The following is a 12090-nucleotide window of genomic DNA, read 5'->3' as shown; positions in this document are numbered from 1 at the left end:
TTGTATGTTTGAGTGATAAGGTATCCAGCTATTTGCCGTGACTTCTTTCAGCCTTAACCATGCCCTTGACAGAAGGTTTGGAGACCTCTTTGAGATGAAGGAAGTTGTGAGGTTTGTCAGGTCCCTCCCATGGCTTGTGAGACTCATCTGAGAAGATGGAGTCTTAACTGAGAAAATGTCTCCATGAGGTGGACCTATAGGCAAGTTTGTGAGGTGTTGTCTTGATTAATGATTGATGCAGGAGATCCTGGCTCACTTGACAGTGCCATCCCTGGGCAGGTCGTTCTGGGTCGTATAAGAAAGCAGGCCATAAGGAGCCAGCCAGGAAAGCAGCACCCCTCCATGGCCTCTGCTTCAGCTCCCACTTCCAGGTTCCTTCCCTGTTTGAGTTCCTGCCCCGACTTTCCTCAGTGACGGACTGTTACCTGGAAGTCTAAAAGGAAATAAACCCTTTCCACATGAAGTTGATTTTGGTCATGATCTTTATCAAACTAACTAAGACAAAATTGGTGCCAGGACATGGTACAGTATGGCTGTGACAGACTTAACCATGGGTTTCTAAGAGACTGTGGAAGGACTTTGGGATTTTGGGGAGCCATAAGGTGCTCAGAGCTTAATGACCTGTGGTGGAAACTTGGAGCTGTTATTGAGAGCAGTGCGGAGAACGGAGCCCTGGATTTGAAAGTTTTAGGGGGAAGCACACTCTCCTGGGGCTGTTTGTGTGATAGTTGGTGTTAGAAATCTGTGGTTTCTGGTGAGCTAGAGCTGAAGAATTGGCTGCGATTAACAAGAAGGCAGCACCACCGAGAAAAAAAAAAAAAAAAACCCTTTGCTTTATCGGGGCAATTGATGCTGGTTAGTGAGAGCTGAGAAATTAGCAGTGATGCTGAAAAGACCAGTATCACTGAAGCGAAATCTTCTGGGAAGTCTTTCCTCAGGGTCAGCACACAAAAGCTGTGGTCCAGAGTGGGCCAAGGCTGGACCTTGTCCTTGCAGGTGAACTTGGTAATGTGTAAGAGTTTGCAAGGTGTTGCTGGTTTTGAAGGCATGAAGGGTGAGAGACCAGGAGAGTCCACTGATGATGATACAATGTCTGTTGTAGTAGAAGCCTCAGGACTACAAGCCTCAGAGGTCATGGAGTGAAGTTGAGGCTTGGCACCATGTAGCAGCATCAGAGTCCCTAGAGAGACTGCAGGAAGCCATTAGTGAAGGTGCAGCCCAGTTGCAGCAGAGACCCTAGAGTTTTGGAGATGCTGGTACCATGGGTCCTGAGTTGTGTGAGAGGAGGGAATGTGAGCTGAGCACAAGCATGCTTGTGTTAATTCTCTCTCGACTTTGTGGGTGGACTAGCTGCTCCAAGTCCCTGCTGCCATGATTTTCCCACAATGATGGACACTACTTTGTCACCTAAAGTCAACCTTCTCTCTCCAAAGTTGCTTTTGTTAGTATACTTCATCACACCAATCACAAAGAAGCTAAGACAACAACATCTCCCTGGGAAAAATCACACAACACGAACATTGCGGTTGCAGCATTATTCTGTAACATTCCAGTTCACCAGAGTATCACTGGTATTTCATACTGGTTTTTTTTGTTTTTGTTTTTGTTTTTTGTTTTGCCTTCACTCTAAATAAACTTTCATCTGTTAATATATACATGCGTTTGTTTAGTTTTGAGGTGGGGGTCTCACTAGGTAACCCTGGCTGGCCTGGAACTTACTCTGTAGACCAGGATTGCCTCAAACTCACAGAGATCCACCTGTCTCTGCTAGGATTAAAGGTGTGTACCATCATGCTACTCTGCCTTCCTATTTTTAACAATGAGGGCATATAAAATAAAACTATAGTCTTCTTTTAGCATATGTATTCATATGTACATATAAAGATATGGAGAGGAGCTATTTGTCTTATTTTAATTTCATTTAACATAAAGATGTATCTTTCTTTCATACATCTTGCTGGTTCCTCTAAACTTCCAAATGCAAATGTGAAGCTCCTTTTGGAGGTTCTGGGGGGCGGTGTGGGGGAAAGATAAGCAAAAATGATCACTGCATTTGTTACCTCCAGATTGCTAAGCACTCTTAATGGATCTTAGGGGAAAAAAGAATTATTTTATAACTTATTAATATATGTGTGCATGTGTGTTGGGGCAGTTGTTCACAAAGGCCAGAAAATGGAATCAGACCAGCTGGAGCTGGAGTTACAGGAGGTTGAGCAATATGCAATTATTTGTCTTGTATTTTGGAGGAGAGCTTGTGGCATGACTCTGATCACTGTACCCCTAAAATGTTCCTGATACAACTGACCCCTGCATCTTTGTTAGGATTGCAAGGCAAGGCAAGGTGAAGGGGTAGGGGGCATCTCCCACCACAAATGAGGAATGGACCACTTCTGCAGGTCCAGTGGACTCAATGCAGTTTGACCTGCCAAGGACATCAGGAATGGACCAAACGTTCTCAGATGCTGGGGTCCTGATGCATCCCTGTTTAGTGTCCTGGACTTGCTAGAGCAGATTTTCTGGGGCTCGGCATTTGGCTTTCTCTGAATAATGAGGGACCTTTTAATGCAGTCCCAAGCTTGACTCTTCTGTGGGTTTGCCTTCTCACTGCAGGAGGTTAGCTTTTATTAACCATTGCCAAGAATGCTCCCAAGCTCTCATAATTTTGGTTTAAAATGCTTATTAACCACACATAACCTGCCATTAACTGGCTTTGATGGACAGAATAGCCTGCAGTAACAGTCATCCCATGCCACAGTCTTTTGGGACCCCGAGCCCCATGTTTATCCAGCTTCCTGTGGCCTCACCCATAGCCGGTTACAGAGGTACCAGGGCTGTCCAACAGCTTCAAGTGCTCTCAGTGGCTGAACTGTCTCTCTAGCTGATTAATGACTGTTGTTGGCAGTGGCTGTGACAGCTATCGATGGCTTGTTCACCTCACCATCACAGAGCCCCTTTTCCTCCTTTGTTAACAGAACCTTGATTTGGGGCAGGGGCCACATACATGGCTCTAGGATATAAATCGTGACTGGACTGGGGAAATCGTGAGAACCCTGTTGTCTTTCAAGTGGTTGATCCAGGGGTAGCCATGTGACCTGCTTCTGGCTAAAAACTCAAGGATCTTTGCTGGGAACGTCAAGAAAAGAGTTTATTTCCCTTTGAGAAACATGTCTGTGCGGAAAAGCCCTTCCTCCTTTTCTGTTTTAAGCACAGTTGGGAAAGGACTTCATTTCTGGAGGTAGAGTAGCTACCATGCGACCAGGGAGTTATGAATGTAAAGATAAAAGCGAATGTCTAGTGGGAAGAGCTTGGGCCTTTAAGGACTTAGTTGAATCACCAGACCCAGGACATTGACTGTGCAGCCCTGGTTTCTCTACAGGAGTCTGCACCTTTACCTGCAAGAAGGATGTTTGGAAACAAGTGTGTTACAGGCAAACTCATACCCTTCCCCAAATTCCTAGTGGAAACCCCCAGCCTTCTGTACTTCAGACTGTGACTATATTTGAAGGTAGATATGTAAAGAAACAATTGGCAGCCTAAGGCAGTGGCTCAGTCAGCAAAGGGTTTGCCTTGTAAGGACGAGGACCTGAGATTGAACCCCAGAACCCACGCGAGAAAAGCTGGGTGTGGTGTGTGCTTGCAATCCCAGAGCCAGCTTAGCGTGCATGGTGAGTCCTAGGCCTAAGGGAGATCCTGTCTCAAAAACCAAAAGTGGATGGTGTGTAAGGAATGGTGTCTGAAGTTGTCTTCTGGCTTCCACACACATGGGAAAACATGTGTACATACATACACACAAATTTGCATACACACCCACATGAACATGCACACAGACGCGCGCGCGCGCACACACACACACACACACACACACACACACACACGCGCGCGCACACACACACACACACACACACACACACACATGCATAGGCAAGCACACATACAAAATGAAATGAGTGGGTTTAAAAGAGGTCACTGAGGTGAGCCCGAATCTAGTATCGCCAAGGTCTACATAGATATGAAAAGGACGGTCATTTGAGGACAGACCAGGATGGAAACAACCGACAAGGTGTCGGAAGAGAGAAGGGACAAACCCTAATGACTCCTTGATCTCAGACTTCGGCCTCCAGGATCAGGAGGAAGTACACATGTTTTTAAAGCCACTCTGTCTGTAGTATTTTGCTGGGGCAGCCCCAGCGACTGACACACAGAGAAACGGAGGATGCCGGCGCAGACGCAGGAGGATGAGGATGCGGAGTCAGAGCGCCCTCCTTTATTTACGGAAGAGTGTTAAGTGTATTTGCATGCTGAGGTAAAAAACAGAGCAGCTTTTTGGTACTCAACCCGGGGTGGTTTTCACGTTTTCTCACCATGTCTGCTTCTTGGCCTGGCAGGACACGAACCATGCCGGTTTGACGGCTGCAACATGGCGAGGGGTTTCATCTGAGGAGGCGCTGGTGTGACACTAGAGGCGGCTTTGGTTGGTAGACGGGCCCCACCCCTGAACTGGCAAAGAGGGCCTAGGTGTAAAATAAATCTATTTCCTCAAAAGTTAGGTTAATTAAACATCTTGACCATTTTTGAAATTCAGTGAGTTGTATTCATGGTTCCAATTCACTTAGGCTGAGTAAGCAAAATAATTCTTGCTTTGTACTTCATAAACATTATTTCAACTTATTTTCCTTGAATTAAGTAGATTCCACACAGTAGCATATGGCTAATTTTCATAACTGGGTCACATTAGAATTCCTTAACAAAGCTCAATACGTGTCTACACACCAGAAAAGCAAATAATCCCTTTCACGCTAAGAATTAGAATACATTTAGCAATTAGGATTTAGAGGTTCAGTGCTTTTCCACCGTGGCGCCTGTGAAGTCTAAGTTTCATATGATAACACTTTGCTTCAGTTTGGCTTTGGTTTCTGTTCGTTTTGCCTTTCAGTGAACAAAGTGTCGTGATTTGAACACACTCGTCACAAGAACCTGCTCTTTCAATGACCTTCGTGTATTCTGTTCATTTGTAAACAGGGAAATTACATCTGTTCATTTACTACATAATAAAATATTTATCCCACATTGGCAGCTACTGCTCTGGGCACTTTCAGAACCGAATAAAACCAGTGTAAACTTACACAACACCAAGACCATTTCAGTTAGGCAAACCCTCCGTACCTACCAAGCCCAAGAATTAATAAAAATTAGGAAATTTTAAGCTTTCACCTTTATATATCATTTATTAAGGAAATGCAGAGAAAAGGAAAAATTAGTTGAAATGGTAAATATTTTATTAGAATTATTGTTGGTATAAATATAGTGTCACAAAATATTTTAAATGTAACTAAAAAACCTGTAGTCCATGAAGCTTTTTTTGGCTTTACAAGGAAGGTTTTCTGAGAAGGGAGCCCACAAATAAATGACTTTCAAGATTGAATTTTACAGTATCTGTTTGGAGTTCACATCCATACCTTCAGTAGTTTACCCATATTCTGATTTAAACGTGGTCTGACTGGGGGGCACGAGCTAGGAAGAATATTTTTCCAAAAGGTCTCTCATCTGAGGTAAGCTCCAACAAAACTGAATTTCTTTGCTATTGTCACAATTTACAGCTTTATTCTCAGCTCCACCCCACCCCGCTTCACCTGCCCTTTTCACTGCCTGACAGACTCTACAAACAGCATCTGACAGTTGGAGCCTTAAAACTCTAGTCTCGGGGTTGAGTTATAATGGAGGATGTGGGGCTGACAGAGCGGATGTCCCCTGCAAGAGAAAAGACCCAACCACAGTGGTCTCTGTTTCAGTCTTGTGACTCCAGGTGAGCCACTCACCTTTGAGGATCTGGGTGGCTCCACAATTTCTGCCAACGGGATAGTTCTGATGATCAAAGGACGCTGCACAGCAACTGCTCCTTCTCACATTTGTCAATGCTTAACGGATTTGTGATACTCTTTTCAAAAGCTGTCCTTTCCCTGGGCTGTGATACTCTGAGTCACAAGGACTGCGACTGATTTAGTCTGAATTATTATCTACTAGCTCACAACTGTCATATCATTGTATACTACTTCCTGGATGAGAAAATAAACAAATGAAGCAAAAGTAAATAGTATGTGTCATGGCAATGTTTTGACATTAACTACATAAAAGGCAGGTGTTGTTTTTCATTCGCTCATTAAACAATTCTGGAAGGCCTTGTTAAGCAGAGCCTGAAGGTCTTTTGCCCATAGCTGCATTTTTTTTTTTTTAAACATGAGAAGTTCATGACCAAGCACTCACAGGAGAAGTCACGGCACCTGCGCTGTCAGGCACAGTGAACAGGAAAAGATATGGTCAGCACGAAAGAACTTCGCTTTGCCTTTAGGAGCACTTTGCTGGTTAGAAGTACAAGAGACACTCAAAACTGGACACTTCATGAATACGTCGGGCTCAAATGTGCTTTCTCTCTTCTGCCTGGCTTTTCTTTCTCACTTTCCAATGAATCCACCCACGTGCTTTAATTCTTTAAGGGATGGCATTAAGACAGGAACGTTAAATAAGTGCCAGCTTAGTGTGTGGTTGGCATCACTTCTTCCAAATGCAGGAGGAGTTTAACCTTTGGAATTCCTTCGAGAATAGGAGAAAAATTGGTTCTTCTGATATAAAATAATGACTATAAACTGAATCCAATGAGTTCAGTGACTCGTTTAACCTCCCAGTATGTTAATAGCTTGCTAAATTCTGGATCAGGCTCTAAAGGGCATACCAGATAGGTTTGCTAGCATTGTTGCTCTCAGAGAGCATAACTTTACTCTCAGAGAGTAAAACAAGGTAAGACACACAAAGAAATACTTGGTAATAATTGTGGAAAACATATATCCTAAGGAAGGAGTTAATTTATGCATTGTCAAATATGCAGAGGCAAATTGCCATTATTCTAAGTGGATCATCATGACGGCCTCCAGAGGTGTTAAAATTGCCCTGAAACAATTAAGAAAATGTTTCCAATGGAAAAATCAGTCATTTCCTAGTTCTTACCCAAGCTCCTACCACTTAGATCCCACAAATGACCTCAGAGGCTTTTGTACATTGACGATGACTCATCTTATCTTCTGTGAAGTATTCTCTGGAACCACTGTTTATCACTAAACACAGTCCACATCCCCACAGCCTCTGTTCCAATCCAACATTAATGTTGCGTGGGCATGGAAATGCTCTCATTTACCTGTCTTCACCAATCTTATTCTGGCACTTGGAACGCCGTTTGTAGTTGAGTTGTTGGTTCCTCTTGTCACATGAGAAGGGCTTAAGCACAATAACCAAGTAGTTTTCATTTTAGCCTGAAGGATCATAGATCTGCTCCCCTGGGACTTATGCAGTAGTTCCAACCACGAGCTAAGCGCAATCCCTATTGTCAGACTCGCTTTACTATTCTTTCAAATGAAACTTTAATCAACTTGGCATTTACAGTAAGGGGTGTCTTGCTGACAGCACTGTATGGCAGACCGCAATCTCTATTCAGTATGTGAATGTCAGATACATATGTATATTGTATAGAGAAAGGCAGAATGAAGGAGGGAGGTTTGGGGAGGGGGGCTAATCAAGACTCTGCTCTTAAAGTCCTTTAGGGCCCAAGATAACTGAAGCTCTCTCACAAGTTAGAACTTTTTCCTTTATACTGTTCTTAGGTTTGGGGGAAAGAAAACAGGGTTCTTCAGGAAACAAAAGTTGAGAGACAGCTGGTCAACCAGGAAAAAAATAGTTTAGAACTTTAGTTTGTTGAGATGTAATATGAATGATTTTGAGAGCTTTATTAGGCAGCTTCCCAGAACTTTTAGGATGACAAGACTACTTTTTTTCCACTAAGAAATGTTTAGCAGTTATGATGTGCAAAATGGGGGCTTTGCTGTATTGCCACAAAGAAAAAAACTGCTTTCCCCTCTCTTCTGTCTCCTCACTGGAGCTTTCCAAATTTCATCAGAACTTCCCTTTGAAAAATCCCCAGTTCAAAAGTAATCAGGTGCTATCCAAGTAGATTCCCATTTCACAAACTGTATCAACATGGTTTCTGCTATATGGCTCTCAGTTTTGGCTATTATATACTTATAAGACATGATTTCTTATGCATCAAATTCCTCGTAGTTCATGGAAATCATTGAAACCACATGACTTTGTTTACATGGGATACCTTGAGTAGTCGCACATAGAAATAGAAGGGAGAACGACGGTTTCCAGGGCCTGTCTGTCCATGGAAGGAGGCGGACAATGAGAAGGAGGGACCACTTCTTAAAAGAAAGGGACATTTAGATTTGTAAGATCAGAACATTACAGAGATTGGCTGTGTAAAATGTGAACACACTTAACACTACTGACCTGTATACTTAGCCACAATTGTGCTTTCCAAGATTGACTTTTCAATATAGTTTTATGTTAAAGTTTACTAAATACAAAAAAAATTAACTGTTTAATATTCAATGGTGTTTAATTTCTTTATAGGGAGTGAAAACTGTGCTGGTAAAGGAACATATTCACCACCTGAGCAGAGCCCACTGAAGCTGTTAAAGTCTCTCAAGTTACTGGCAGTGGAGGGGAACCGTAATCAGAATATATCATATGAAAAAAAAACCTCTATTTTCAATAAATGAAAAAAGTTATTGTCCGTTCAAATATTTAGTGCAGACCTGGAGAGATGGCTTGGACATTGAAGGCTTTGGCTCACAACCAAAAAGACAAGGATTTAGTGCTGGGAAAGCAAGATTGTGTGGACTATAAAGTAAAAGATGCATAGTTTTAAAAAATATTTATTTCTATTATAAAACTAATAAATAATAAACATAGATAAGAAAATAATAAGCAATAAACTGTGTGTCTGTGAGCATGTGCTCATGTGTGCATGCCAGTGCAGGTGTCTACACAGTCCAGAAAAGGGCCTTGGGTCCCCTGGAGCTGGAGTTACCACAGTTCTGAACCAACATATGTGGGGACTTGGACCTGAACATGGGTCCTCCAAAAGAGCTATATGAGCTCCTAGTTTCTCAGCTCTCTCTCCAGCCACAGGCTACTTTTAAATGCTCAGTTATGTTATTTGCCACAAATATGTATTCGAATTCTTACTGATTATATATTAAATGTATATTCCTAAATTAACCTTCCAGTTTAGAAATTAATCACTGACTTTTAACTTTTGGTCCTCCAAACATCTACATCATTGCTATTATAATTTCCTGCATAAAGGACTTCTGGCTAGATTACTACAACACGTTTGTTGTTGTTTGGGAAGAAGGCGTGCCCTGTCATGGGGAGGCTCCATTTCTTTGTTTTCTTCCCTTAACTGAGCCCTGGCATGGCTTTTGACATTTTGCCCTGCAGCTGTGATATAATTCCCTCAGGAACTTGAGGGCATGTGTAAACAGAAAACTACACCAGTCTTGATAATCACGAGTAGTAGCACTAGAAGATGAGGCACACCCTGCCGCACACACTCCTTTCACATCCCCTGGTACGCAACTCTGGGCAGGGACTCCAGGGAAACAGGTAGGAGATTTTCAATTAAGAGATGGCAAAAGGAATATTAACAGTCCTGCCCCATGACCAATTCCATGCTATACGGACGAAGACTGTCCACACTGTACAGAGAGAAGGGTAACCGGCTGGACAAGGTGGTAATTGAAGAGGGAGTTGCAGGAACTCTAGGTGAGAACCACATGCATAGCTAACACTTGTCTTCCTTATGGTCCCACAATGGCACTTGAGAAGCTATTTGTGTGACTAAGAGCAACAATGTAAGAACAAGAGAGCACATGGAGATGGCGTGCCTGAAAGATGAGATCAGGACAATGGAAAGGCCCACTGTAAGGAACAGAAACCATCCCTGGAGAGTTACAGACAACAGTAGCAGCAACACCACCAAATGTCCACAGCACTGCCAAGGATCGGCTGTCAACATCCAGCAGGGGCCTGACTCGCCTTTTTATGTGAATCTGGAGAGAGTAGAGGAGGCGTCAGTGTCTGCTTGAGTGTTGGAAGGGTAGAGAAAATACTGGGGGGACTTTATGGGATGATGTGGTTGGAAGTCCCAAAGAACTCTGGAAAAGGTGCCCAGCCCTTTTTACAGTGCAGGGCAAACAAGTGTGAATATTGCAAGAGTTTTGCCATCCTCCTGAAGGTACCAGCATACCAGGACTAGTGTCTTCTCTGCTTTCTGCTTCCTAGAGTGTTTACGTAACAAAACCCAGAAACAAAAGGATATATTTATATACAGCTAGATATAGACCTTTAATTTGGGGTCAAAGGAAATCAGAAAAGCTAAGGAAATTACCAGACAATTACATAAACAGTCTTTAGAGTAAAGGCAGATGGAGAGCTCGAAGGCAGCCATTCCCACATCTGGGAAGCACAGGGGCCATGGCTCTAAACAGCTTCCACGTGGACCCTGTCGGTCACAGATTCAAACTCCCATGTTTATTCTTTTCCAGCGGTGTTGCTACGAAGAGTGCATAATTGAGTAATTTCCTCCAGATAGCCAGATGTAACAGTATCATTTGGTAAGCTGAGCTGTAAGATGAAAAGGGGAGGCAATTTTTAAGGCTTGCCCTATAAGACAAACACAAAGAAAAATTCTAAGTGTAGTGACCACACTATTTTCACCCGTTTGAATTGCGTGGTGCCTAGAGAAATTTTAAAAGATGTCCTATTTAAGTGTAGGAAACATTGCTAAATGTGTCATCTGAATGGATAATAACCCAGTCTGGATTCTTTTTGCCACAAACCCGTTTCCACATTAGTAGTGAGATAAGGCTAAATGTCACTGTCGTTTCCTTCTGCTTATGCAGTTAGAGTTTACTGTGCTTCACTGCTTCCTGCCAAGGCATCTTTTATATTAGTTCCCACACTGAATGATGTGAAAAGTCTGCCTCCATGGAGGGTTCCAGAACACACTGTCCTTCTTCCCACTGCAATTTTCACTGTTTTCTGGCATAATTCCCCACTCCCCGGCAGCGGCAAGCAATCTTTTCTATGCCCCCAAACCACCCACATACTATGAAATCTGCTAACCTCTGTGTTTTCTATTTTTAAACTAGTTTCCTCACTGGCTAGATTGCCACAGCAGAATCTGGGGGACACCCGAAAATTGCTGCTTTGTCTTTTCCCTTGACCCCAGGATGAAGACTTTCAGACAGGAACTGTCTGTATGGATTTCTTCTGTCAGGAGTATGGGGCTGATGTCTGATTTGAACCCAAGCAGTTGGTCTTCATGCCTTGTGTCTCTCATGGGGTGTGACCCAGTACTGGACTATACTCAGGACTCCAAGGAGGAGCCCTACATCTTACGCAACTGAACCCTGTGTAGAGCCAGCATTAACTAACATGGCCATGGACTGACTACCCAAGGTACACAGATCGACTTCCGTAGCAAAGATGGAGATAAATGGATACAAGTTCCTTGAAGATGATAGCAGAAAGCAGACCTAGAGAAGGTCAAGGCACTGGATGTCGGACGCATTGGCACAGGACAGGATTACAGCTGAGTCCCTGATGTTGATACCACAACAGATGTGGACTCCAGAGCCAGGCAGTCCCCGTTAGCAGGCTCCAGGTTTCCTTGTCATGCTAGTTGAGTAAATCTTTTCCCAAGACTTGGGCTTGCTCAAGAGGAAAGAGAAATCTTATCATGTGGCAGCTAAGATTCCTTCAGAAGGAATCCATTATTTGTATCTAGGAAAGAAATCAACTGTACCCAACACAATAATGAAAAACTTCAGGGATGTGAGATTCATACTTTGTTTTCAACTGTCATTTGAAATTATTTTCTCTCAGTGGTACAGACCTTGCCTTGTCTGTGAGTTACCCCGTATCCCAGCACAGCACTGGAAGAGAGAGAGATTGGAGTCCACATTTCTCTACTGTCTTCGATCCCTAATAATGTAGAAGCAGTGTTGTTAGGTGTCCTGTGTAATTTTCTGTGATCCGACATACAGCCCTGCCTGCTAAGGCTTTTTACCACACCGATACTCTTCTCTGCCTTCTTGTGGGGAGTTCTTTTCCTTGAAGACTTTTATATCTCGATTTTTTTTTTCTGAGATTTCCTCCTTTTTATTGTCCTGTCTTCTTTTATGCCAATATTATCTG

The 12090-nt window shown here is 43.0% G+C and overlaps 1 long non-coding RNA gene across 1 annotated transcript in view; it reads right to left on the bottom strand.

Annotated features, from left to right (window-relative positions):
* Positions 1–5086: 5086 nt before the first annotated feature.
* Positions 5087–12090, bottom strand: part of LOC128096175 (uncharacterized) — a 93804-nt gene continuing 86800 nt past the window's right edge. The window contains exon 7 of the long non-coding RNA XR_008213555.1: positions 5087–10515. This is a non-coding gene — a long non-coding RNA (uncharacterized LOC128096175). The remainder of the gene's footprint in view (positions 10516–12090) is intronic.

The sequence above is a fragment of the Peromyscus californicus genome, unplaced genomic scaffold (genome assembly GCF_007827085.1).
Source record: "Peromyscus californicus insignis strain IS unplaced genomic scaffold, ASM782708v3 Scaffold_11__1_contigs__length_118956290, whole genome shotgun sequence".
NCBI classification, from domain to species: domain Eukaryota; kingdom Metazoa; phylum Chordata; class Mammalia; order Rodentia; family Cricetidae; genus Peromyscus; species Peromyscus californicus.
This window is presented reverse-complemented; position numbering and strand designations above follow the sequence as displayed.